This window comes from Tetrao urogallus (genome assembly GCF_951394365.1).
Source record: "Tetrao urogallus genome assembly, chromosome: 4".
In the NCBI taxonomy this organism is placed as follows: Eukaryota; Metazoa; Chordata; class Aves; order Galliformes; family Phasianidae; genus Tetrao; species Tetrao urogallus.
Window position 1 is genome coordinate 23,816,139 of NC_136817.1, and position 27,645 is coordinate 23,843,783.

The window sequence follows — 27,645 nt, forward strand, 5'->3', positions numbered from 1 at the left end:
AGCAAGTCAGATGCAATATCTTATTGGAAATATATTTAGATTTTTTTTCTCCTTTCTTAACATGTTCTTGTGGGCTGAAGTCTGCAGCCAGACTCTGTTCTTCAACATTGTTCTCAGGGATCGTGTAAGGAAACAAGCTCTTCTTACTATTGTTTTGCTCAGACAGTTTGGGCTACGGAGGAGGATGGGAATATTAAGATTATGAACTACAGCTGCCTGAGATAGTATGGTAGTATTTCATTACTGAAGTATTTTAATTGTGAGCCAAAATATTTCAGATTTTGTTTACTTTTGTAGTTGAAATTTTCCACTGTTTAATTTCTTTAAATAACAGTCAGGCTATGTAGTCTGAAAATGGCCTTAGGTATCTCACACTGGACATCCAAAATTAATGAAGATATTTTTCCATAGTCTCCTCAAGTTACAGTTACTGGTTTTAACAATAGGCATAATAATAGAACTTAACCATTACAACAAAAATGTCAAAATATGGAAATACAGAAATAGAAGCTCTTAGAAAATATTGTTGTTAAAATATAAGTGTGTTCAGATAAGATTGTTGGAGGATCATAATTCTGAATTAAACAATTTTGGTTGGAATGTTTGTTGGTATTCTCTAAAACCTTGAGTTCACATTATAGATATGTTTTAGGATCTAGTGAATCTACTTTAAGAGCGTTGCAAATATTGACAAGAATAAAAATGTGATTTCTGAAAACATTACTCAGCATCTTGATTGAAGAGTTCTCTTTTTAATAAACAAATAAAATTTTCAACCTGCTTCTTGTACTGAGACACAGTTGTTATTCACATACACGATACTACAGTATTTACTATCAGCAAGTAAGTTGGCTTTCACTGCTTCCATGCTGGTGGTGTGGAGGAAGGAAAAGTGTTCTTACCTTACCTATACAACTATAACCTTCAGATTCCTAGTGATGTTGGATCAGAAATATTCACTTCTCTTCTGTAGGATTGTAGGATACTAATCTGTTCACAGTGAGATGGTGTCAGATTTGCATCACAGAGGAAATCACATTGCGTTCCTATGAGTTCATGGGCCATGTCATACCTGCTCATAATAATCCAACCAGGACATCATATCCTTATGACTCAGGAACTTAAAAGTTTTGTGATGACAAAACTGTCAGCTTCAGAAACATCGCTCTTTTTTAACAGTAGCACAAGCTTAACCAATACTGTGGTGTATTAATGACATATTGCTTTGTCAGAATTACTTTAAATGTGTCTACAATGGATCTTTACTGTATGTGTTTACAGTGCTTGTTCCTTGTCAATTGCAGGAGACACTATGACTCAGTAGGCTCTTGCACAGATTTTATAGGATGTCAGAACAAAATGATTTTTTATTGAGGAAGGGTCAAATGAGTTGTGCTTTTTGTTGTATCACACTAAACAATATAAGAAGCATGTTAAAAAAGCTCTGGACTCTCACTGGAAGGCAAAGGCTATGATAAATGATTTAAAGCTACATTATCCTGTTTCTAATTCCTTTTCTTTCTTCCTGCGGAAATGTAATTGCAAGAGGCTGGGAGAAGGGATTGGAGCATTGGCTTCTATGTCAGCCTTGAAGAGAGTCATAAAGTCTCTTTTATGGGTTTCTCTCTAGCCTAGTTCTACTTTTTCAAATTAGAGGAGACAATATGACAATCTTAGCTAACTCTGATCTTACATCTTAATTTGCAAACTCAGCAGCAATATCAGTGCCCAAATTCAGTGGATATATTGCCGAATTTAAACAATTTTCTATTGAACTGAAGTAAACGCCCTGTTTACAATTGTCTGCATATTGCTTTAGAGATCTCCTTCCCCCCAAATTTAATACGTTTTGATAATACATACTGTGGATATCTAAAATCTGCCTCAATGAACCTGTCTGCTAAATCCTCTACACAGATTTCAGATACGCAGCTGGCAGAGTCAAACAATAAATTAACTGCACTGGAATTCTCTGAATCAAACAGCAAACATAGAGACTAGAAATACAGAATTCTGCTAAGCATTTTAAGATTTTTTTTCCTACTAAGTTTCTGAGGGCTGGCTTAGATTGCTTACATTTTCAATAACTATTAACTAAAGTCATTATGTCCAAAAAGATCTTACACTACTCTGTATAATCTATTCCTTCACGTTTCCTGACATCATTTAATAAAATACTTGAAGCTCCAGCATTCTGGTGCTGCTGCTGCTGTACCTTGGTCATGACCTGGAAGGACCACCCACTCCTGTAAAAAAGAGGGTAAGTCTGCCTCTATGGTAATTTGATTATTAGACTGCCTTTGAAGAAAAAGAATGTGTATCTTTCAGTTGGTTTCAGCCTGGGCTGAGCTGCTTCTGTGATGAAGGTTTTGCTCTGCAGAAGCCGTTCATAGCTGCGTGCATAAGGCAGAGGTTGTTTTGTGTGTATATGCGTAGAGAAGAAGGGAAATGTTATTGACATTTTTGCTTATTTTCCATTTGAAGAAACCCCAGATATTTTGCTAGTTATATTTGAAAAATACCTAAGAAAAAAGCAAAAGTATTAATTTTAGCTAGACAGAACCTTTACTTAATAATCAATCACTTGGAAGGGAAAAAAATAATATCCAGTGATATATAAATATAAATGTGTCAGTTAAAGATCTAAATCATTTTATTTGCTATAAAAGAAAGACTTGTAACTGGGAAACCAAAAAAATCTATTAAGCCAACGAAGAAGAAATAAATTTATTGAAGTGATTTTGCAAATCACAGTTAATTGAGCCACAAACAAAGCAGCAAATAAAGGAAATAATGTGGTAATTGGAACCCTCATCCCTTATTGGCATACATTATGGGTTGCTATCTTTTAGCAGTATTAAATCATTGCACGCGAATGTTGCCAAAAAAACTCTTCATTTCCTTTTAGTGACTTCTTACTGCCCTCAGTCGAAGTTTAATAGAAAAGGAAGGACATGATGTAGTTTTAATGACAGGAAACCCATGGCTTCCAAATGAATAAATTCCATCACTGGCTGCCACAAAGTGTGCTAATTATTTCCTTTGATAAATTAAAAGCCGTAAAAGTCCAAAGTATATAGCATGTGGTTTACAGTTATAGTCTGCCTGTCTGCATTATTGAAAGTTCATATAAGCCTCATTATTTTAATTTAATAAACATTATAATTATTTTTTACACCAGTAGGCTGTATAGAAAGCATATGTTGAAGACAAATTTGTCTAACAGAAGGTTAAATAGCCCACAAAGTGAATTAGCAAGGAACATGAAGTGTCATGTTGTGATAGCCATTTTTTTTTTAAGATACTTTTGAATGAGCAGATGCTTGTATTTTTATTTCACTAAATAAGAAAGTAGCGAAAGATCTTACAGTACTCTGTATAATCTATTCCTTCACGTATCCTGACATCATTTAATAAAATACTTGAAGCTTCAGCATTCTTTTCTGTTGTCTTCTTTCTTTCTTTCTTTCTTTCTTTCTTTCTTTCTTTCTTTCTTTCTTTCTTTCTTTCTTTCTTTCTTTCTTTCTTTCTTTCTTTCTTTCTTTCTTTCTTTCTTTCTTTCTTTCTTTCTTTCTTTCTTTCTTTCTTTCTTTCTTTCTTTCTTTCTTTCTTTCTTCTTCTTTCTTTCTTCTTTCTTTCTTTCTTTCTTTCTTTCTTTCTTTCTGTCTTTCTTTCTTTTCTTTCTTTCTTTCTTTTCTTTCTTTCTTTCTTTCTTTCTTTCTTTCTTTCTTTCTTTCTTTCTTTCTTTCTTTCTTTCTTTCTTTCTTTCTTTCTTTCTTTCTTTTCTTTCTTTCTTTCTTTCTTTCTTCCTTTCTCTTTCTTTCTTTCCTTTCTCTCTTTCTCTCTTTCTCTCTTTCTCTCTCTTTTTTTTTTCCTCCCTAAAAAACTGTCTCCAATGAGGACCTGAATATGACAATTATACTAATGAAATTCAGTCTGAATCCTGGGATTAGGCACTAAGCTTGGTCCAAAAAAACAAGGAAGAATGAGAAGCAAAACCTTTGTTTACATGTTATGGAAGTTCATCTTGGATTATTATTTTTAAAAGTCTTAAAAGCAAACACTTTACTGTCAGGTTAGCAGGGCAATCCAGTGAAAGACCTCTGTTACAGTACCAAATCTTTTGTTACCTTTTGATCTAGTGCACCTGACTCCAAATGTAAACTGGTTCAAATAAACTTTTAAAATAAAATAATTTTTAAAAAGAATTTAACTAGGCTGCATGACTAATTTTGCTAAATGCATTCATTCAGTAATGAGAACAGGAGCTTCTGGAGACATGAGAGAGGAATGACGTGCCAGAATAGAGGGCATGGGATCACACAGCAAATATCTGGAACCAGCAGGATGATGAACAGAACTAGGTCTGGCAGGACGAGAAAAAGGCAAAGGACAGGCAAATAATTTTGTCCTCTTTAATTCAAGATGCATGTCATAAAGAGCAATCAGAGATACTGGCTACAATTACAGGAATTAGAACGAAGGAGCATGTAGGGTTTCTCCTCTGTATCTGACAAAATGTGTTGCAGAGGTGTGTAAGCATAGAGGTACGTGTCTTATGGATTGCCTGGATCAAAGTGTCAAATAGGTAATGCTACAGCTTGGACCAGGGAGCCTCTCAGGGCTGTGCTGCCTGCACAGGCACAAACCAAACCCTGCTGAGCAGTACAGACATGCAGGTGGTCTGGCCTGCTTGTTCTGAGTAGCTCTCAGAACTATGGCTTGTTCAGAGTAGCTCTCCTGCAGATAGGCAAGGAATATTGTGACGACTTGCTCCGTTTGTGACCAATTTATTATCAGTGGTTCAGAGTTGAACTAACAATGTATTTCCCTTGCTCTGGGACTTAGGAAACAAGTTGAGACTTGACTGTGCTTAGAGGGCTGAAGTCAATGGAATTGTATCCGGTTGCAACAGGGCTGACTTGATGCTATAATGACTGGAGGCATCATGGTACCATTTAGAATGTCTCAGTTTTGAAGTGACTGACACTGCATCGTGTTATGAAGAAACGTGTTATTCTCTGGGAAATAAATAAATAAATAAATAAATAAATCTAAATTTATGAGAAAGTGCTTAAGTAAAATATCTGAGAGAGAAAACTCTTGTCATTTGGTGACCTGAAATGGAAACTTGAAGTTAAGTCACTTAAAGTTTGAGGTACCTTATGAGATCTTTTCTGTATGCTCATTTTCCTGCGGTATCAGAGGAGAAAGGATTTTGAAGGAAATGGAAAATGGATAGGGTAAGAAGTTTTCTGAATCACTTTTGGTGAAAGGGATGTTAAAGATACCTGGAGGAGGTGTTTTAATATTTTTGCAGAAGTAATTAGAATTGCAAGGAGATGGAGGAGGGTGAATTCTTTCACACTGCAACCCTCGAGATTATTAAAACATAGAACTGTAATTTCTAGTTGAAGTATTCCTAGCTGCAAATTCAATTGAAAATGCCAAATCTATAGTAACACTTGCAAGAACTGCTCATTATTACTAAACCTATGAAAAAGAGAATAAAGAACAATAAATGGCACAAGTTCTTAGTGTAAAAATGACTCTTGGCTAACAATTAAGGAACATATCACAGACCTTTTTGCCTATTATATAGATTTTGAGAAACAATGACATTTCTTAATCTTTATAGCCATGGTAGCACTTCTTTGCTTTTGGTTATAGACATATTACTGCCTGCTTGGAAAATGCAAACATTTACAATGAACATACAAAGGAATTTAGTTCTTTTGGCCTTCCTTTTTCTTCTTCCACTTTTTTTTTTTTAATTATTATTTTTATTTTTTTTATTTTATTTAATAAGATGAAGATAAGTTTACTGCTTCTTTAGAGATAATTTGCCTCATTGTTTTTTCCTTCTGTAGTCATGGCAAATCTGTTTGTAAGCTGACAATGACTAATTACACTTATTCTCATAGTATTTTTCTTGAATGAATATATATTTTTTTAATTAATACTGCTGTGAAACTAGATATATAGACCTAAAGATAACATAAGAGTTTTCTATGAAATCCCTGAGGTTCTCTGACATCTGATTAATGTTTGCAGCATGGAGCAGAACTGTATTTTTTAAGAGTTATATACTCTTCACTATTTGTTTTCACTGTTGTTCTTCAGATCATGATTTGTATTTTGAGCCTCAAATTAAATAGGAATATATTTTTCATTTTTGTAAGATATTAAAATACTTAAAAAATTAAAAATTAAAATTAAAATATAGAGTGCTCTGTGTGCAGCACTCACATTACTTGCAGAAATAGTGTTTTCTGTAAGCTCTGTTCCATTTGCACATTGGATTTTAAGACGAATCCAAATTTAAGCCTTGTCATGTAGTTCAAAGCAGACATGAACTTTAAGGAGTAGATAGAATGGGAAAGACAGAATTGCTATGAAAATACTCCAGCCTCACTGATTGCCAGAAGTTTGTGAAGGTCTTATCATTACTGTGATCAAATGGACAGTCAGTCACTTGCTCTCTTTTCACTTAAAAGCAAACATGAGTTACTTCTCAGTGAAAAACTATTTTGGTTAACTATAAGAAACAGAGGAGGGGCCGTGGTTTTTTTCTATACCTTCAGGAGGTCAGCGTCAGTGATGGTGATGAAATTCTCTCCTTGATTTTTCTGGTCTGTTTACAGCTCATGTAGTACAATACCACAGCATGTGTGAATGAGGATATGACACAAGATCTCTCTGATGTTTTGGGTCAGTTTAAATGCATGTTCAAATGTTTTCTTCTGTTTATTCACAAAAAGAGTTCTTGATTTAAAGGCTATAAATCAAACACTCTTCCATACTCTAAACATGTCACCGGCATTCCCTGCAGAGGAGGTCAGGGCTTCTTGATTTCAGGTTAGGAGGAAACAGCATTTCTTTTTTTTCTGGCCAGTCTGACTTACTACTGCCTTATCCAGAGAAGCACAACAGGGAGGTGACGGGGTTCTCATGTGTTTTTTAATACAGGCCCACCTTCAAATTTCAGTGGATATTTACCTGTTTATAACTCATACCATCTGCTTTATTTTCTTGTGATCTGTAACTCTAGGGAGTGGTAAATCTTTAATGGGGATCACATTATTCCTGCTTCCTTACAGCAATTGTCAGCTTTGAACCAAGGGCATCTTCTGAGTAATCTGAGTATAATTTATCTAAATATTGTACTGTAGCAGTAGTGAGGCTGTGTTAAGAAAGAAGCTCTGGGTTTGTCCAGGATTCAGGCTAAATAGAACTAAGGCTTAGGATCTGCCTGCCCACCCAGACGTGCTGTATCACACAGTAGGTAGAGTGTTTCTGGAAAGCCCCTCAAACTGGTCCATCTCTCCTCCACTCAGTTTGCTTAGGGAGGTAGTACAAAGGGTCCTGCCCTCAGGGAGCTTCTGTGTGCATCTCCTAAAGATTAGCCAGCTTTACACTGTGTTTTTCTGGGATTCTTTACAACTTTTTTTTTTTTTTCCTCCCCACGGATTTGCTTAGTGTTTTGCTTCTGAGGAAAATCAAATCCATGCAAAATGGCTGAGAATTGGGAAGAGAGGATGACTTTTTTTCAACTTGGTCTTCTGTATTACTGCTGATTGGCAAAATGAGAGGTATCATTAGCACACTATTTTCTCATTTCCAGGTGCCACAGTCAACACAGACCAAGGTGAAGCTGTTGTCATAACTGCCTCTAGAAAAAGGCTAGATGGCTGCATTTGTTGAAATATGAGGTTTCTTAGTGTCACAAAATGTCCTATGCTTTTATCTTATTTCTGTTCCTACCATTATACAATAATATTACAATGTTATGTAATACAGCAATATTATGATCTGATATATAATGTTTCTATTGCCATAAACGGAAGGAAAAGCAATAGGGTTAAATATCAAGTGGTTTGCTTGAAGCTCTAATTTGAAATCCCATCAGAGTCACTTGTTTACTAGCACTAATAGTTAACTAGTGCACAGCCTTTAAATTACTGCTTATTACAGCGTTGCTGTTCACACCACTGTGCTTAAGGACCTGTCAGCGTTTCCAGTGGAAAACTTTTTTTTCATGGGCTTATGACTTTGTCATGAATATTTACTCTGAAACTTGCTAAATGTCATCCTAGGCTAGAAACAGATTAAAATAATGGAAATATGGAGAGTGGGCTAATGAAGAGCGAATGTAAAAGTTCATTGGTATTTTGTAGCTTCAGAATGAGTTCTGTTTTAGTAACAGTTCACATTGTCAACTTTTCCTAGCTTTTGCAAAATACTGAAGATGCTTTACTGTTAAAATTCAGATTTATGATACTTCAACTTACTCCTTTGTTTGACTCTTTTATTCCCACTTATTAGATCTAACTGCACTTGGACAGTGACTTTTTTGTAGCTTCAAATATGCTGTGCAGACAAATCCGTGTCTCATTGCCCCACCAGAAATACACTACAGCTACTCCCTAAGCCCTATTGCCTGATAAATTAGTAAGGAGGTGAGTGCTGGTTCAAGTGCTCAGTCCCAGTATTGAAGGGCATTCAGAATTCTCAAATTAGAGAAGTGCTATTTTGGGGGAATTTCCTCCTGCCTTTCAAAAAACATTTCTTTGCACCAATCATTGCTATTGATCACTGATCGATCATTGATTAATCAAGGAATACTTTTTTTTTTTCTCCAGAGCAAAACTGAGAGTTTTAATAATTAATCGCCTTATGAAGAAACAAGTTTAATGTTTTCTTTTAATATTATAGAGGTATTTTCTTTTTTATTATTTTTTTAAAAATGTCCTGGACTCCAATGTTTTAAACATTATTAAATGTTACTAAGTTATTTTGGTTTGAGTTACCTGGATAATTCACAAATCAAAGTAGTATGTTTGTTGGTAGGGCTTTGACATGGTGCTAAATGTGGGCAGATGACTTCAAATTTTCAAACCCACATACTACTTTGATAAAACTGATGTTTTCATAACATATGCTCCAGCATCTTTATAAAGAATGCTGTTTTGGAGAGTTCATTGCACAGTTTTGTGAAACCTGTAAAATGATCTGTCAGAAAATAGCTAAGTGTGCAATCCCATAAGGTTAGGTTCAGTCCCATAGTTTGGGATTCATTTTATGCTGATCAACATTCTGGTACCATTCACACACAGCACGAAGTTCATGGTTTCTGGTTCACCGCTATGCTGTGTCCTCTTCAGTATGCTTATGTCTCCTTTTGTCTGCTTGTAGGTGTTAGGAAAGACCATGTATGTGCTAATAGGTTATTTTTCTTGGAGAAAAAATGCATACATAAATGTCACTGGTGTGTTATTCCTACAAAGGGAGAGCCAGCACCTGATGCAACTTAGTGTGATTTCTTCACTGCATTTTACAGAGGATTTAAAAAACCTCTGGAAGAATTATGCATTCAACTGCAGCAAATAACCAATTTAGGGGAAATGGCAGTGTGGAGCAAGTCTTAAGGGAAAACGAATACTCTAGCTTAAAAATCAGCTTTCAGACCTAATAGGAATATGCAGCTATGCTGGAGAAGTGAGGCCAGATTCAAAATGGGGAATAAGAAAAGACTGAGCTGACAGGCTTCTGGTTTTGTTTTGACATTAGAATCACTGCAGGAATAGGAAGAAAAGTGTGTAAATATATTATTTTTTATTCAATAAAAAAAAATGCAAGAAATAGTAAGTGGAAAAAGCACAATCATTATTTCAGTTCATCTGTGCAATCTTTGATCAAAGACACTCCAAAATTGTTGTAAATGGTAGTTTTCATGCTCCAAGTGTATTGTGGACCAAATGCACAGTAATTAAAGCTGAAAAGTTGAATATAAATGGATTTCTATAATGTTGCAATGATTACTTAAAAGAAGGTGAAAGACCATCCGAAGTTAAAGATGCTCTGGTGTTAGGGCTATGGGAGTGAAGAACTCTATTGTTCATCAATAGTATAAACCAGGATTACAAGAATAGTACTGTTTTACCGTTGGCTGCTCCACGAACATCTGTGTAGAATTCCTCCACTGGGCTTCTGAACACACCATGCACACTCATGTCTCCATTGATCTGAATGCAATGCTAATAACATTGATTCATTGTTGTGGCGATTATACTCAATGCAGAAAAAAAATTAACTTTGAAAAACAGTAAATTCTTTCGAAATCTTTGTACCACATGCAGATGTTAATTATTTCCTATACTATTTCTGTCAGTTAGGTGAAGGATCCATGTGTGCCTTCCATGACCCCAACTAGATTGTTAGCTGCAACAGAGAAACAGGACTTCAGAGGGAGTTACTAACCTTCACTGAATAGCCTGTCAGCCAGAGAATGATACAGAGCACCTTCAAAAGGTCCCCTAAGTAATGAGCACTAAGGAGGGCTATAATGGGCGCATCATTAGCTTCAGCTAATATTTTGACCTAATGCCCACATACACTACAGGTGTCATACAAGGCCACCATAGGATTAATCTGTAGGATATTTTGTGGTTATATGATGACAACACACTTCTTCAGCACGTTTGCTGACTTGTAAACCTTTATATGTATTTTGTGTAATGCAAATACATTATGAGTTCTTGCTTATATTTCTTTACTTTTTTTCCAACCTGCACAATCTCAGTTACCCACAGTGGCCAATGAATCAACTATACAACCATGCAAAAGAGAAAAATAAGTGGCAAGGCACTAGAAACTTACCCCATAACAAAGGTTTAACAAAATGTAAACACAAATACAAGGGAAACTGGTCCTCTTTCCTCTTGCTGGGTTCTTTCCTTCAACTGATTTAATCCTGGTACTGCTTGCTATGAAATCTTGTGCCCTCCATTTCTGTGTAGGGTTTTACGTATCTCTTGTAAACTCATCTCCTTCCATGGTAGTCTTGCTTTCATGATAATTTATTTTGGTCTTTCCATCAGCATGTCTGTTTTTGACTTTATTGAAGCATTTGTTTTACACTTACTCAGAATTTTCATTCTTGCCTTCTTAATGATTAAAAATTCTAAGCACTATGGTTGTTAGGGACTCACCTTCTCAGATTGTATAGCTTGCTTTGTTATTGTTTGATTCTTTATATTACTTAGCAAGAAGCGGCAACCACTTGATGTAAGCTAAACGGTATGAATGCTGATAGTTTTCATATTTCTCAACCATATTTAGGGATGAATTCATCTGACTCCATTTGTCTGCACTTCTCTCCACCTGGTGTAGACAGTTATATTTTATTAACCTATGCAGCCAAGGCTGCTGAGTGAATTTCATGTGACTATAATCTGGCAGTCATATTGTAGAATGCATCAATTATATGAAGAAGATTCAAATATCTTTCACCTAGTAATGCCAAATAGACGTCAGAATTTTACAATCAATTCATTTAGTAACAGGATATTTAATATAAGAAAGAAGCAATATTTGGCTGATAAATGCCTGATTTTAATTTTTTTATGCACACAAATAACACGCTCCAATAAGTTTTTGTATTCTCATATCACTTATATTGAAAACATGCACATCAATAATGCTTGGTATTTCTTAAACTTAGAAAGACAAAGAAATGGAGAATTTGAGCTCATGTTCCACAACCTACTAAAGGAAAGGTATGTAATAAGATGGTAAAAGCATTAGATCTTTTCAGATGGCTTGAATTGGGGTAAAATTTCACTTTACCTCTTGGAAGGAAAGGCTATTCTCACATTATTTACAGAGTGCAGGCTGTGTATATATTTTATGAAGAGCATTTGTCTTTAAATAAGTAGATGAATAAAGGATGCTTTTTTTCCCATAGGTATTTGTAAAGAGGCAAGGATATAATTAATAAAAAAAATGTTAAGCATCCAAATTAAGTTAGGATTACCAAGACAAACTGAATTTATGAATATCATTACAATCAACATTTAGGTTAACCCTGCATCTTTGATGCTGGAATATTTTCTCAAAATGGATTCTACATATTTCTGCCAATTTAGATAACTTATTAGAGGCCCTCTTATTTTGAGGAATTGGATAATGTGAAACTATAAAAGGCCACTGCAAGTAATGTCATTCATTGAGAAATGATACTTACCAGAGAAGAGGAAAGAAACTACCTTGGATGATATTTGACTTGACTTCATTTGGACACAAGATCTTGAAATTCTCATATGAGCTTGCTGACTACAAATTAATGTTTTGTTAATAGTTTTGTTTGTTTGTTTGTTTCCTTTAAAAAAAATTCTCAATCAGGTTATTTTCAGGGACATTCAAGCAGTCTCAGTTCAGTCTTTTTTCTTAAAAAAATAAAGACTGAAAACTTTTCTTGGGACCAAGCTATTCAGAACTTAAAATGATAAAATCTGGTCTATCCATGTTTGTTGTTTCTTTCTCTATAGCCACTGAAAATAAATCCTTCAAGAGAACATTTTTTTTGCTCACTTTTTCATTATTTCCAGAGGCAAAAGCTGGCAAGGCAATTTATAATTCAATTTTTGCTAAATCCACAACACCTAATATATATGTCAGGCATTTCAACGGCAGGGTACTTTGGGGATAGGTGATAAATTGTACTGATTATAAGTGCAAGCTGTTCTTCCAAAACATCATATCAAAAAGAAGGCAAGTATTATTAGGAGAATGTAATGTATCTTTAGAATGTCCAGAAACATAAGAGATAATCACTTCATGTGAATATATTCTCCCTTGAGTTTTACAGCTAAATATTAAGGTCTTACCATGGTTTTGATAGCACTCATCTGGAGGGAGGGGCTGTCATGGATTGGTAGTCTTTCAGCAGCCACATAGCTCTTGGGCCTGCAATAATTCATTTCTCCCCAAAAAAGGCTTAGTATGAAACCTGAAACATGGTCATAATAATTTTCTGACTATGTTGCTGTATGTGAAAAGTATAAATATTATTTTATAATATAATCTCCCCTGATCTTTTAAACATCCTTTCAATGTTTCCATCTATTTTCCTGTGAGGTACACATGACTTTAACTGTTTGTCGATACCACTGAGCAATAACAAAAATCTCTTCATATTCAGCTTGAATACCAGTCTATTGTGAAACCATAGAAAAAAGAACAAAGTCTTGGGAACTTTCCTCTTAGTTTATGGGTTTTTTGTTTGTTTGTTTTAAAGTAAAACCTTTGAAAAATACTTTAATCTTAAAAAATGGGGTTGAAATACCAAGTACAAATAATGAGAACCAAAACATAGGTAAACGGAATAGGATAGTTGAGATTAATTAGTGTGATGCAAACCTTTTCACCTTTACGTTGAATATAGCTTTGCTTGTTTTGACTTGGCTGCTGAGCAGATGCCCTTATTTGTCTTGCGAACCATAATCTGTACCCTGCTCAGACTCTCTGAGAGCTGACTGTTTTTGTGCCCTTGGTATTTATTTAGGATTCATTGTATTATATCATCCTGTTTTAGGCATGTTTCCTTCTTCTCCTCATCTCAGGAAGTTACTTCATTCCTCTAGGAGTGGGCAACCATTACTGATCTTTCTAAAAAAGCTGAAACTCTGATAAAAGGTGGGACAAAATAAGAACAAATTATATACATCTATATCAGTTAAAGTCTCAGTAATAAAAACAGTAAGGCTCAAAACAGAAAAAGACAGTTTCTTCCATTCATTTTCTATTTGTCTACTATTCTTGTTTCTCAGTTTCTTCCAAACTATGTCCTAAGCCTTCTCAGAAGTTCTCATGATTTTGGATAAGATATGAAATGTGCTGTATGTTCAAGTCAGTATTCCAAGTAATTAAAGTGAGCCAAGTCACATGCTTTTCAATCAAATTTTTCTACTAGAATTTTGATTTTGCTTTGCATTTGCAATTTAATCCACTCTTTGTGGAGGAAGGAGGGTTTTCACTGTCAAATAGAAGATCCCACTCAGTTGATATCAGCTGAAAAAAATATACCACCTTATTAAACTTCTTAAGAGTATATTCCAAATCTATGAAAATATAAATTTTCTTTCACACTTTTGATAAAAACATAGGATACAAGTTAGTAGATTTTAGCATGTACTACTATACTCCATCAGCCCATTTTAACAGTGAGCATTGCATAAAAGAATACAGCAGTAAAAACGAGGACTGTAAGTTAATGAAGGAAAAATACCTACCCTCCTTCTGACTGAGACTTTCAGATTAGCAGTTTAAGGGAGCTGAGTGCAGAGATTTTTTTTTTTCTCTTTTGCAGCAATCCCTCCCCCCTGGCTCCCACAACTCTAGTTTTGCTCTTATTGCAGAACCTGAGCTCATTTAATGAAGAAGATGAACAAAAGTGGAAAACAAGTAATCACTCATGAACCAGACCAGGCTAGTGTGCACACTTGTCTAAAAGACTGATGAGATAATACCTGCAAAAGAATGGTCTGTTCTGACAGGAAAAGGAGAACCAATGTATCCAGAACACCCAATAGCTCATCTGGTGGTAAACGAGAGGGTCAAAATGTCAATCTTCCAGTTCTGTCCCTTGTGATGTTAGAAATCTATTAGTCCTAACATCTATTCAATAGCATTATAGGCATTTTTACAACACAGATGGGAAATTGGAAATAGGTGGTGGTATTGAATGCGAACAGGTATTCTTAAAAGAGAATTGCCAAAGCTAGAAAAAAAACACTACCAAAAAAAAAAAAAAAAATCAGTGAGAAGTAGAGAAACTGTGGCAGAAGGCAGGAATCGATGCTTGAAGATATATGAAAAAAAAATTGCAAAGAATAAAATGAGAAAAAGCTGTGAAAATGTTTATGCTCTTATTTTAGTCTTTCCCTTGGAGACTGAAAAATAATTCTTTAAAGAAATGCAGTAAGTGTGGCTGAGAATTGCCCGCTTGTGACTGATGATACCAGCCAGACCCGGTTTCTGTTTGGCTATGTTTCTTGGGCACAGAAGGACACTATGTTATAGTGCCCTGCTAGATAAAGACATGATGAAATTCACAAAGCTGGTAGTTGAGCCTAATCTCACACTGGCAAAAGCTGTTACTACAGCAAGCCAGGTTGAATCAGCTATTAATAATGCAAAGATGTCATTGCTTCCCAAAAGAGATTTTTAGCTTGGAGAAGAGATTAATATTATTCATGTTATTAGAAGCAGATCTAAACAGAAAGATTATCTACTGTATGAGTAAAAAAACCTTTTCTTTTATCTAAAGGACACATGAAGGATCAAAGAAAGGACCCAAATTACAGGAGTGAAATCCCCTCATGCTTTCTCTCTATCTTCCATTAAAATTTAAAGTTCAGGTTTTCTTTTAGATAAAACTCTTATGGATGCATTCTTGCCATTGAACAGCATGGTAGAGAAGGTGTTTTTCCAGAGTGAATGTTTACTTTTGGACATATTTGCTGACACACTAACGGACCTAATACAGACTCTAAGACTTTATGGAGATGGACTGTGGTTGGTGTAAATATCCTCAAGCTAGAGTAAAAACCAGAGTTCTCAACCTTCTGAAATAAGAGAAGACTTTTGGTGCAGATTCTCATTGTCCCTTCTTTGCTTTTTAGATTTTTTTGAAGGTCTTATTAATTGGCCAGTGGATTTTGGAAACAGTATCTCTACATGAAATAATACAATTTGAATACCACTGTCATAGTGTTCCCATGTGGAAAGTCGAAGAAAACAAGAAGCCTTTATGCTTCATGTTCTTATGAATGCGAGGGGTCTGAAGTCAGGAAAATTATGAGCTTGGTATTGAGATATAATCAACTATTTTCAAAATAAATGTATGCATAGTTCTTCCTTAATGTGAGAATTATTAACCAGTCTTAAAATTGTTGCTTGTCCTTTATAAATGGAATTAACAAAGGCAATTTCAGCCATCACATACAAGCCCCTCAGGGCCCAGCCCTGAGCCAGTCCCCTATTTCAGGTGTCTACCTCTCCTCTTCACAGAGATGAATAGAGCACTGTACTGACTTCTGAAAGATTTTACAGAAATATCCTGTTGGGACCATTTGTTTCTTTAAGAGGCGCTGATACTGCATGAAAAGCTGGGGTTGAATTACTGAAGAACAGAGTTCTGAGCAGCACATAAGCAACAAAATGTAAATACTGTTAAAGTAGACATTTGGGCTCTAAATTCCACAAATGAACATGGAACCTGGCCCAGCCTCAAGACATCCAAATCTGAGCACAGGTAGATCTTACCTAAACAAGTTTGATTAACAAAAAAAGTCAAACTTGCTTTTTAGTGAATGAAAACACTTTGGGCAACAGCATAGGCTCAAACATAAATGATAGGATCAAAAAAATACAATGAAAGGTTTTCTTAAATTACTTCAAAGTAAATGTGATCAAAGTTCAAAGGCTCCTCTGATAGGTATTTCTCCTGGCTTTCTTTTTTAGTAACATACGCTCAGGAAAAAATAGGCCCTTCTTCACTTGAATGCAGAACAGGAAGTAGTAGTAGTTCTCTCTAAGATGCTCTCACTGCTTTGAACTAAAAACACTTATTTAGAATCAATTTTTTTGTAAGAAACATTCTAGAAGCAGCCGGCATTGAGAGGGTGTGATCAGGAAAAGATAACAGAACTGCAATTAATTTTATGCTACTGAAGCAATTTTAGTGAAATTAAATAGAATTCTTGGGCAAACAGAAGTCAAACTTACAATTATTCTAAAATAGATTCTGGCTTGCTCAACCTAGCTGACACTTTGATGTGTTTAAATCCTTGCAGACGCTATGTAAGAACTGAAACAAGGCCAGCTACGCCCCCTCTGTTCTTACAAATGCAAAAGCAGATATATTTAAATAGCACAAGGACCAGCTCTCTCAAGAAGGAAATTTGTAAAGATAATGTAAATAGTGTCTGTCATTAAAAGTCAAATGACTACTTTAGATGATGTTTGTGAGGGCTATCAGAAAGCAAATATGGTACATTAGATTCTGCAACCTCATTCTGGAGTTTTGCTGTGTTTTCTTGTAAGAAGGGCACATTTACTTCTACATTAAACTAAGACCATGATGTAGAAGACTTGATTCTGCACACACACACAAGCAAAAAGCAACACCCATAGTAATAAAGCAAATTGTATTTATTTCTTTTACTGTATTTCAACAATAATTCCATGATCAGAGATATATCTTTTAAAGCATAAATATTTCCAATTCCTACAGCACATCTGTAGCAGTACTTTTACAGGAAGTAACACAATTTATCGATTCCTCGTGGTATTCATAAGATACAGAAGCAAAAATTGTGCTTTCAACAATTTGATCCATTGATCCATCAGTTGGACACAGAAAAGTCAGGAAATGTGAAGAAACCCAAGGATAGTGCAATTCTAACACTTGATTTTAGTTAAAACTTTCTATAGACATTATGCCACAGGCTATCTTCATATATCAGGATAGAGGACTGAGTAGGAATTTCACTACAGGTTGGTAATCCAATGTCTAGTTCAGCAAAGAGAAGGAGACCAGACAGTAATCAGGTGAAATTCTTTCAGCGAAATGAGAGTGATGGCACTTTATAATATAAGATTCCAGAAACTGACCTAATGCTCCATAAGGATAACTATCCTTTATTTAGTTTCATAACAGTATTATTCTGAATGTATAAAACATCAGGAAGAACTGCTTACTACATGTAACAAGCAAAAAAATAATAAAAAATAGTTATATCTGTTCCCTAAATGAAGGCCCTATGTGCATCTCGAAGGATTTTTTTTTTTTTTTTTTTTTTTTTTTGCATTTCTACACAGCTAGTGAAGTTCTGTGTTATTATCTTAAGCTGAATTCACTGATTGCAAAGAAGGCTATTAAAAAAGTAAAATCTGTGATTCACCTAAGGCTGGAGAATATGACGACTTTCTAAATCATTCTAAAAATATACCATTAAAAGATGCAGGGAGTAGCCAAATAAAGCACTGTCTGATGGATTTGTAATTAGATAGGAAGGTGGATCAGCTGAAAAATGTTGTTATCTGAAAAAGGATTGACTTCGAAGGCTGCCTGTGAAATAGCTTTAGTCATGAAATATGTGCTAGAACAAGAAAGTAAAGCCATCAGAAGACAAAATGGGATGGATAAAGTGCATGACACAAGAAAACAAAAAGCTTTCCTTAAAATTCCATTGTCATAACACATTCCTCCACTGGGTCCGTGAACAAAACACTTCACAGGAAGTGCAATGCAAGAGCAGGAGGTCGGCAGAAGTTATAGATGGGGAAGCAAATGCAGCTGCTGTAGATGGAAAATGAGAGGTTCAGAATGGGGTATGTGCACAGAGCTGTGCATAGGAACAGCAGTGAGCACAGGAGAGGAAAGTGCACAGAGATGACCACGTTCTGGGCTAAACTGAGCTGGGTATAGTTAAAATGTTATAAGAGACAATCTACTTTAAGGAAAAAAAATGATGTCACTCTTTTTACATTGCAAAAATGTAGTCTAACATACCCTTGTGATGGGGAGTGTAGATATAGCGATAGGGCCAGGAGAGCTATGCTTGAGGTTAACTGAATGCCTAACATGTGTGTCCAAGTGGGAGGAAGCTGTGGTGAGACAAGAAATGAGAGACATAATTCATTTAGTGTCTGGCATGATGACTGTGAATTTCTTTAAAGATGATTTCTGTATACTGTGTAGGTTTGTGGGCTTTTGTGTCTTTATTGCTGCTACAAAGAAGCACATCTCTTTGCTAGTACTAAGTTATGATCACTTCAGTTTTGTGACTATTAATCAAGGGAAGGCATTTGAAAGCCTTTCCCAGCCACATATCCTTTGAGGGTTTTGAAAGCTATAGAATGCAGTTTGTTATCTGTCATTAGAAGGCTGTGCCAAGTTCCATGATGCAGTGAAAACTCAGTCATACACTGCAGCCGACACTTTCCCACTGACCTCAGCCTGTTACACTGCATAAACAGAAGCTATTACAAGTCTGTATGGTTCTTGGAGCAGGGTTATGCTGAAAGCAGCACAAGAAAAATTTTTTACATTTGTGCAAGGTTCAAAGCAAACAAAGCTCTTTTGGTGACTTCAACAAATGGCACTGTCATATCCTCAGTTCACCCTGTAAATAAAAAAATACAGGGGATCGCTGCATAAGGCTGCAGTTAAAGGATTGAAATCTGACAGCAGATACTGCCTCTCTTCCACATGCATACTCTTAACCCTGCTTAGTGGTGGGTACATTTCAATTTAACACATTCCTGTCTGCTTTGTGAATCGGTACTCAGGCTTGCATGGGGAAGCCATGGCAAAGAATGAAGAAATAATCACTGGGCAAATCTGGCAGCAACATGACAGGTTCTGAGAGAAGACACAGACCTAGAAACAGGTGGCAAGGATGCAGATCCACAACAAAGTCTCCCTGTGTTGGTGGCAGTGGTCAGGGACAGGTATTGAAAAGAACTGACTGCTGGCAGCTGCCAGAGATCTGGAGGCAACAGTGGGCAGGAGGTTGCTTTGTCGTCCCTCCCCTTCTCCCCCCCCTCCAATATTTGGCAGTAAGTGTGAAGGACTGGAGAAATATAGCTGGGATTTATTGGGAGGGAGCAGATTTACTAGGAACTTGTGGGCAGGGGAGCCCTAACCTTCTGCTTCTCCCCAGAGCTGATCTGATTCTGGAGTGTGCAGCTTCTCTTTTCCCTGCCTTTACTGCTGTCAGGATCTACACGATAGGCACCAGGCTGTGGCACTCTTTACTGGGGTACTTCATTTCCTCCCTTCCCCCCCAAGATATGCCAATGTAAACAACTGCCTACTTCTACCCAAACTGAAAGCCAGATCTGCCTCTAATCATGTTGGGTGACTGCTGACATGTGTAGAGTTTGATATTTTGATAATATTATATGTCCATGATACTGCTTCATTACAGTTATGTCCTTGGCTATAATTCTTTCAACACAGTCACTTTTGTACAGTCCTCTGAGTTACAGGAAGGCTTTGTAAGGCCACGCTTGCTGCAATGATCAGATTACAATTGAGAAGATTTGGAACTCATTGCCATTTCATATCCCTTCAAGAAAGAACAAGAAATGCATTTATTTATCTCACATTTTCTTCCAGAGGAAATTGTATGTGTGTTTGAGGGAAATAGAGAAGACTTTAAAAATATATTCTCCCCCCTGTCCAGCTTTACTTGTAGTTTGAAACTATTACAGGTTTGTTACCATACCATGTTCTACTCCTCCATTTTATAGACCTGATTATTATTTCCCTAATCACTTACCTAGCCAGAGAGAAGATTGTTATAAGATTACATGCAAACAACTGTGCTGATCAGCAGGCTGTACTATGAATCAGCGGGATTTTTCTCTGTGTCTAGAAAAATGAATGCTAGATTGTGATTTTAGTTTAATTTCCTCAAAATAATCTGTCTTGGGATTTGAACAGCTGGATCTTGTTCTTGTTTTTTGAATGATCAAAACCAGCAGCCAACCGTATCTTCCACAAAATGTAAATTCTCTGCCTATGTCCTGTCTACAGTTCAGGAAAGTTCCAGAGAGCTGCTGAAAATGAAAGCTTAGAGCTGCTTTGTAAATGCATTTTGTGACCTGTTAAATCTTTAAAAAAATTTCCCATGTTTACTTAAAGTAATTTTTTCCTTCAGATTAATAAAACTTCTCATTTCTTACATTAAGTTTCCTTGTTACATGATATGCATTGTGATGATGTTGAACAGTTTTCAATAATCCTATAAAAATTTAAAATAGTTTTAGAAATAGAGCATTTTGGCTTGAAAATATTCTCAGTATTTTTGAGATAGCAGCAATATTCACAAAGTTAACCAATGTTTTCTAGCGATTTCTCCAGAGATTTCTAGACTCATGCATTTGTTGTGAATTCTAAAAGTGGGAAACTACCCCAGTAAAATATATTTCTGTTCTGCAAGTGAAATATGAACTGAGTACTCTTCCTGAAGATTCTAAGCCTAGCCTAAAACACAGCTTCTGTACATACATAAGTTCTTTTTGTATATACATGTTTATCTAGAAGAAATGAGAAAGTCACTGATGTAGTTTCATTGTCCAGCATTTCTAAAAGATGAACATTCTCAGTTTGCTAGGGCACACATCTGATGACCTTGTCATAATTCTGAAACTCTAGGATTCTGAGCAACTCTTGTCCTATTGCATGTAATGGGAGACTTTGTTATTGACGTTTAGCCTTGCAATGCTGTAACACAGTGGAAAGTACACCAACAACAATGTAGGAGCAAGCTCTCAGACTGCAGCAAATGAAGATAGACTCAAGTGTAGCAGCCATGGAAACAGAAATGAAAGAATCTGCTTACCTTCAGAAGGACTCAGGTACACAGGCATCTCCAGCAAGACAGCTGTCACCCCCTGTCAACCCTTAAATGAAGTCTGTGAAGGGGGTGGATCCTAGCTCCACCCTTCTGGTCACTCAGGTACATTATATGCACCTGAGCTCACCTGGGTTGGCCCTGCCTTCCCACCAGTTCCTCAATTATAGTTTCAAGCTGTGACTTAACATTTTTACTCTACCCTCAGGGTAAGGTTATTACAATGTCCCCACGTGGTACACCATCTGCCTACTGCTAATACTTTTTTTTTCAAAATCTTTAGTATGGATGATACAGACCCATTTCTCCTGAAGTAGGCTCTTTACTAGTCATACTCACACAAAATATAATTTATTTTATCATCTCAGCAGTATCTTGTATTATCCTGGTTCCAAATCCAGCAGCCAAGCTGCATAACTGTGTTCCCTCTCAAAATCCTTTGTAAGCCTAAATGTTGCAATTGGAGTTATGTAGATTTTACATGGGCGTAATACAAAAGCATACCTGAAGAGCATACAACTGAGTTCAGCTTAGATCTTCATCATGCAGGCATGCAGATATGTTGTAAAGTTCATACCACTGTTTTGTAGGAGAATGGCAGGAACTTTCCCCAACCATGCAGAGGTTTGTGTCTGAATTCCCATTATAGTTGATACAGTTGAAGTTCATCTTAGACCTAAAGCAGGTGGTCTTTCCCACAAGGAGCTCCCTAACATCTAAAATCAGATGAATGTCTCTACTCCCTACAGTGCTACTGTCATAAACTCCACCAAAAACTATGAATGTGTAGTTTTGAGTCAGAGCTTCAGACCTCCCATTTTGTATATTAGCTTAAACTATGTCATTATCTTGATTTCTTGCTTTAGGTAAAGGAGGAGAGAACTGAAAAGCCCAGTGCTGACTCTGCAGCAGTAGGATCTTGGATGCAAAGTGAAAGACACAAGACTGAGAGCTTGAAATGAGAGCAGCTTTGTTCTTCCTCTTGCTAACCCCATTAGTGTTTAACCCATGGGAAAAAAGAATGACAGGAAAACCAGGCAGAGACCAGGACTACTGCTGTCTGTGTTCCTAGTGAGTACCCAAAAGACCAAGGTTTTTCTGAAAGTCTCTCTCCCATTTTGATTCTATGCAACTCATCTATCTGAATAAATTTCTCCAGCAGATGTTAAATCAAAACTTTTTCCTTGCAAGAAGCTTTGTTTTGTTTTGATGATTCAGCACAGTCTCAAAAACATTCCCAATCAGTATAGTTAGATAAACAAAGAATAAAATAGCATTGGGAGAAGACAATTTACATAGTAGAAACCTGGTTGATTACAATGTCAGCTGCTGTTCTTTCATTTATGAAATTAAATAGTCACGATTCTTTTTTCACTTAGTGTTCCCAGTTTGAACACTAGAGATGGATCTTTTCTTTCTCAATGAACCTTTTATCCTTTTTCTGACATTTATTCTTTTTTTATTCAATTAACCCAGAAATAAAGCTTCTGGCAAAGTAAGTCAGCTGCTGTCTGCCGAAAAGAGACATACAAATCTTGTCACATAGCTTTTATTTTTATGGTCAGGAACCCTCAGGCCTGGTATTAAGGCAACTTAGGCTTGTGTGGAACTTTACTGTCTCCTGCACGATCTGAAATAAGATTACATGATGGAGAAGATCAATTTACTGAGGACATTTAAGCACAGAATATTAAGCTTTTTGTGCAATCGCATCTCCTTTCTAGTTGTGTGGCAGAAAAGCTAGCCACAAGAGCCTTGACAAATTAGATATTACCACATCTAACTGTGTATATTTAAGCTTATCAAACTGAATCGTTGCATTGTAACTGTGCTCTTATGCAGACAAGGACTCCATTTAATAAATGCAGTGCTATTTAATAGTAATTAATCACCCAACTAAAATGTCACATTAAGGTCAAAGAGACCAGAAGACAAAAAGAAGAGAACATTAAATTCAGCTGACAAACATAGGAAAGGAGAACATAGAGCCAAAGAAAGTTCTGGGACATTGGCACTGGTAAAACACTTGATCCAAAATTCTTAACTTTCTGTTCACTTGAGAAGTACTCACATTCACTTGGTTCAAAGCAAGGTCATTTTTGTAACTTTTAAATGAAATTTCCTCTTTGTGTGTACAGTGACAGCCCATTGCAAGCTTGGAATTGGTTGTGCATTTCATAGACATTACGTTCTCAATATTTGCAGTTTCCTTCCTCTCTGCTTCTCTGTCTTTTTTTCTTTTCTGTTATGATACTCTTCACTGGGGTAGAATTTTCCTCAACATATCCTAAAATAGAAACATTTTGGAAATGCAGCTTTTCTGAGGCAGAATGAAATAAATTTATACAAAGGAGGGGAGAATAGATAGATACATTTCCTGTTATGTACCTCCTAATTTGAGAAGCAATTTAGAAATGCCTCCCAACATTAGCAAATTATGGCAAAGTTCAAAAGTATACTGCAGCAGTTTTTTTTTTAATAAAAGTGCTGTTGGAACTAGAACTAATATTGAGAAGCTTAGTCTTAGGGAATATATAATGTAAAATATTATTTCATGTTAGAATTGTGTAACACTTTAGTATTCAGCAACAACACCAAGGTAAAAGTTGTATAAGAGGGTTATACATGGTCAGTACTCTTCTTATAAACAGAAACTCTAAAATAGGGGGCTCCATTTCAGAGTGAGTACATTTACCACCTGCAGAAGTAAAAATTTATGGAGTTTCTTGCCCACTTTAATTTCACTTCTTCAAGATGGTATTTACGAATTTCAATATAAGCATATGAGTAGGTTTTTATATGTGGCACTATATACACCTACATTTACATTCTTTCCCACTTTTCCTTTTTCTTTCCCTTTCTTATATAATGTGCAGAAGCACACAAGCATTATCCAATTTTAAAAGCATATTTTGAAATGCCATGCACTAAATGTACTACTTTCTGTGCATGAAGAAATAAGCTAGTAAAGCAGAGTCAAGCACGAAAATGCATTATTGTCAGCAGACATTACTGAATTCAGAACAAACTGCTTCTAAATAACATTCATCATTTCTCCTTCCTGTTCCAGAGTTCTCAGTTTCACGTCCAAGAATTTTTGTATTAGTATTGTGAAAAGAGTAATTCTTCAAAAATTACGTTTGGCAAGGTCTATCTTTATAACTTCTGCTTCGGTCCAAAGAATTTTGGCCTTTCTGAAGGTTAAATATTATCTTTCAAAATTGTGTAACTCTGGCTTTGTCAGGAAATGTGTCCATTTTCTAAAATAACCTTTTATTTCATTACCTTTTACAGGAAAAATTTTGAATTGGCCAAACAATTATAAATGATTTATTCAAATATGAAAGCCCAAACCTGTTATATTAAGTTTTTTGGTGTTAATTTCTCACACTTGCCTACACAATAAGTGTTAATGTACCACTGGTCATGGCTGTGATGCAGAGATGGAACCTCAGTTTAAAGTGCTGCTTACCATTCATGGGTGTACATTTCAGTTCCAAAAGAAAATTTTAACAATGGAAGATTTGAGAGATCTGATGTTAAAAACTGGGTGAATTTTACAGGAACTATGAAAATGGTACCATTCTCTCTGATTTGTCAGTTTGTGATGATTTGTAGAACACATTTTTTTCTTCACAGTTCACTCTGATTTCTCTCAGCTTCTGCGGAAATCCTATAGACAAGTCTCTCTCTTACTCAGACCTGACAGTCCTCCAAAAAAAGCTCTCCTTCACATGTTTGGCAATATGAATTAAAAGATTATATTGTTTATTTCACGATCCAGTAATTTCCAAACTGTGATCTGCACTGCAGCCTAGCAGGCCATCTTTAGTAGTGTTTGGGCAGACATAGTCTGCAGCAGACCCTGTACTCAGGAGGGACTCCACTAGGGAATACATCCTCTGTTACAGTGCAGTACCACAGCCTCTTCCAAACTGTGTGGCCCATAGCATCTAGCACAGAAAGGGTACTACATTAGACCTTGCACATGTATGAATGAGCAGCATGGCAAAAATAAAAAATAGGGGACCTATTCTCATGAAACATAGCAGTGGGAGAGAAATGAGAGTTACCTGGATACGCTAGAGGTTCACAGCACTGGGAGATAACTTCTGAAATATAATGCCACTTCTTGTGCATTTTAATTAAAAATAAACAACAAAAACACCCCCAACATGGTAAGACTAATATAGGTAATTCAGTTTATCCTTGAAGCCTATTTTCTGCTTCATTTGAACTAAAAAGAATTTGGCCACACTGATAGCTCTAACAGCAGGTTATTTGCATTGTAGGCTATTTTGAGCAGCTACTGGAAAGCTAGTCATTTTGTAAGTGTATTTCACAGATTATAGCTCAGGAAGTTTGGAAACTTTGGACTGAAGTAGAATATTCACCAACATTTACAACTCTTCTGCTCCTCAGCATCCCTATAATGACTGCCTCTACTTGCTTAATTCTGGTATTATTCCTTTTACACACCCTGGCTCTGGCTCTCTTTTGGCTTCATCTTTGGATCCTGCCAGTCCTTCCCACCCTATTTCCTGCCCTCACTCATCTTTCCAGCTCCTATAAACCTGCTGCATCTCTAATTCTGCCTCCTACTTTTCCTGGCTTTGTTGGACAGGACAGTAGTTTTCCTCTGTCATGCCTTTGTCTAGAGCACACTGAGAGGGGAAGAGCTTTGCTGTCATTTCTGGAGCCCACTCTCTCGCTATCTGCTCCTTCAGGGAAAGCTTTGTTCAACTCCTTGTAGCTCTAAATTAAAACATGCTCTTCTGACAGACTTCTTAGGGAGTAACTAATTCTTTTATGTTCGCCCTGAGCTGAAGAAGTTTTGTACTTTGGCTAAATACTGGTGCAAGTATATTCCTGTTGCTTGGGTAACCTTGCCAAAACACTGTAAGCAAATGTTCTGATTGGATGTTTTTGCCCTTGCTCTCTTGGTTCTAGTGATTTTGTCTGTAACAAGTTTGTCTACTGGAAATACAGAGAGAAGAGCCCTATCTAATTTATTATGAATATCTCCCTAAAATGTGCAAGTCTGAACCCATCACCAGGAATAGATTTCTTTCTTTAAATTTCATATATTTTAAGAAATTTAGAAAAATTTTCTTTGAAAAAAAAAAGAAATATTGAGCAAAAATCTCATTATAAAATATATCTTTTTCTTTGGCCTAGATGTAGATAATATTGTGCTTCATTTTCTTGCATGACAGTGACATAGGCAATGACATGGTATCTTCACTTTCTCCTTATGATTTACCTCTACTCTGAATAGTTTATCCATGCAACTGTTACCAGAAGCTGGGGCTTCCCAAACCCAAAAAGATAAAGTATAATTTGGTTTCTAAATGAAATGAAGCTCGACTTTCATCTTTCTACAACCAAATGCTACTGAGACAGGAAAGAAAAAAATAATTTTAGAATTAATTCACATTTAGTTTACATGATAAACAACTCTTGAGCTAGTATCTGTCAAACCCACCTGCATTTGACACTTTTTGATAGTGACATAAACTGTTACAGTTGCCTCACTTCAAATTCTTGGGAAGTTATCTGCCACAGTAGATCTCAGTGCAGAAATAAACTGAGATCCAAAGACTAATTTCATCTTCGCTAAGTGTTTGTAAGGGGAGATGATGTCAGTGCCTACCCGTAGCTATGAAAACCGGAGCACTTTGCTATCTGGATTCCCACCCTCCCCATCACCATGGCCTGATTTAATTGGTTCCTATTTTCTGAGCTGAGATTAATGCACAAATCTACCCATGATGTCATGAGCTGGGACAAATGCTTCTGAAGTCCCTACATGTTGTATAACCCACTCTTAATGCGGACTGCTGGTTTGCAAGGTAGCACCAAACCACTCTCTATGTGGTCTTCTCTAGAGGCTTGGTGACATTGGAGCCCTTGGAAAATGTGACCTCACAATTTCTGCAATAGGCCCTGCGTGACATTGGAGCAAATGTGCTGAAACCTGTGGGTGCGCTGCCACTGCTCACAGAGGCTCTTTCTTCTTGAGGCGTTTTTTCACCCCTTGAGCCCTCCCTTTACAATCCAGCTTTTCTGGGGGCTTTTGGTGCTCTCCAACCTGGACACGCAGGGTGCTTTTTGTTTGTTTTCTTTCCCAGATGCAGGCGACGCTGCCCCTCTTGGGGCAGTGCATGAGGGAGATGGATCACACTCAGGTAACCAGCAGTTCAAGGAAGCCCTTCACTGGGTTGTTTACACCAGTGCCTTTTAGAGCAGCCATTTAGCTCCTACCCAGGCCCGCCCCACTGACCAGCTGTAAGTGTAAAGGCCGCCAGCGGACCCGTGGGTCGCTGATAAGTGAAACCCCCATTTGGCAGGCAAGGAAGCCAGGATGATAAGGATGTTGATTTATGTTTTATCTATCACTACATTTTCAGTAAAGCTGGGCAGCCAGCCTTAACGG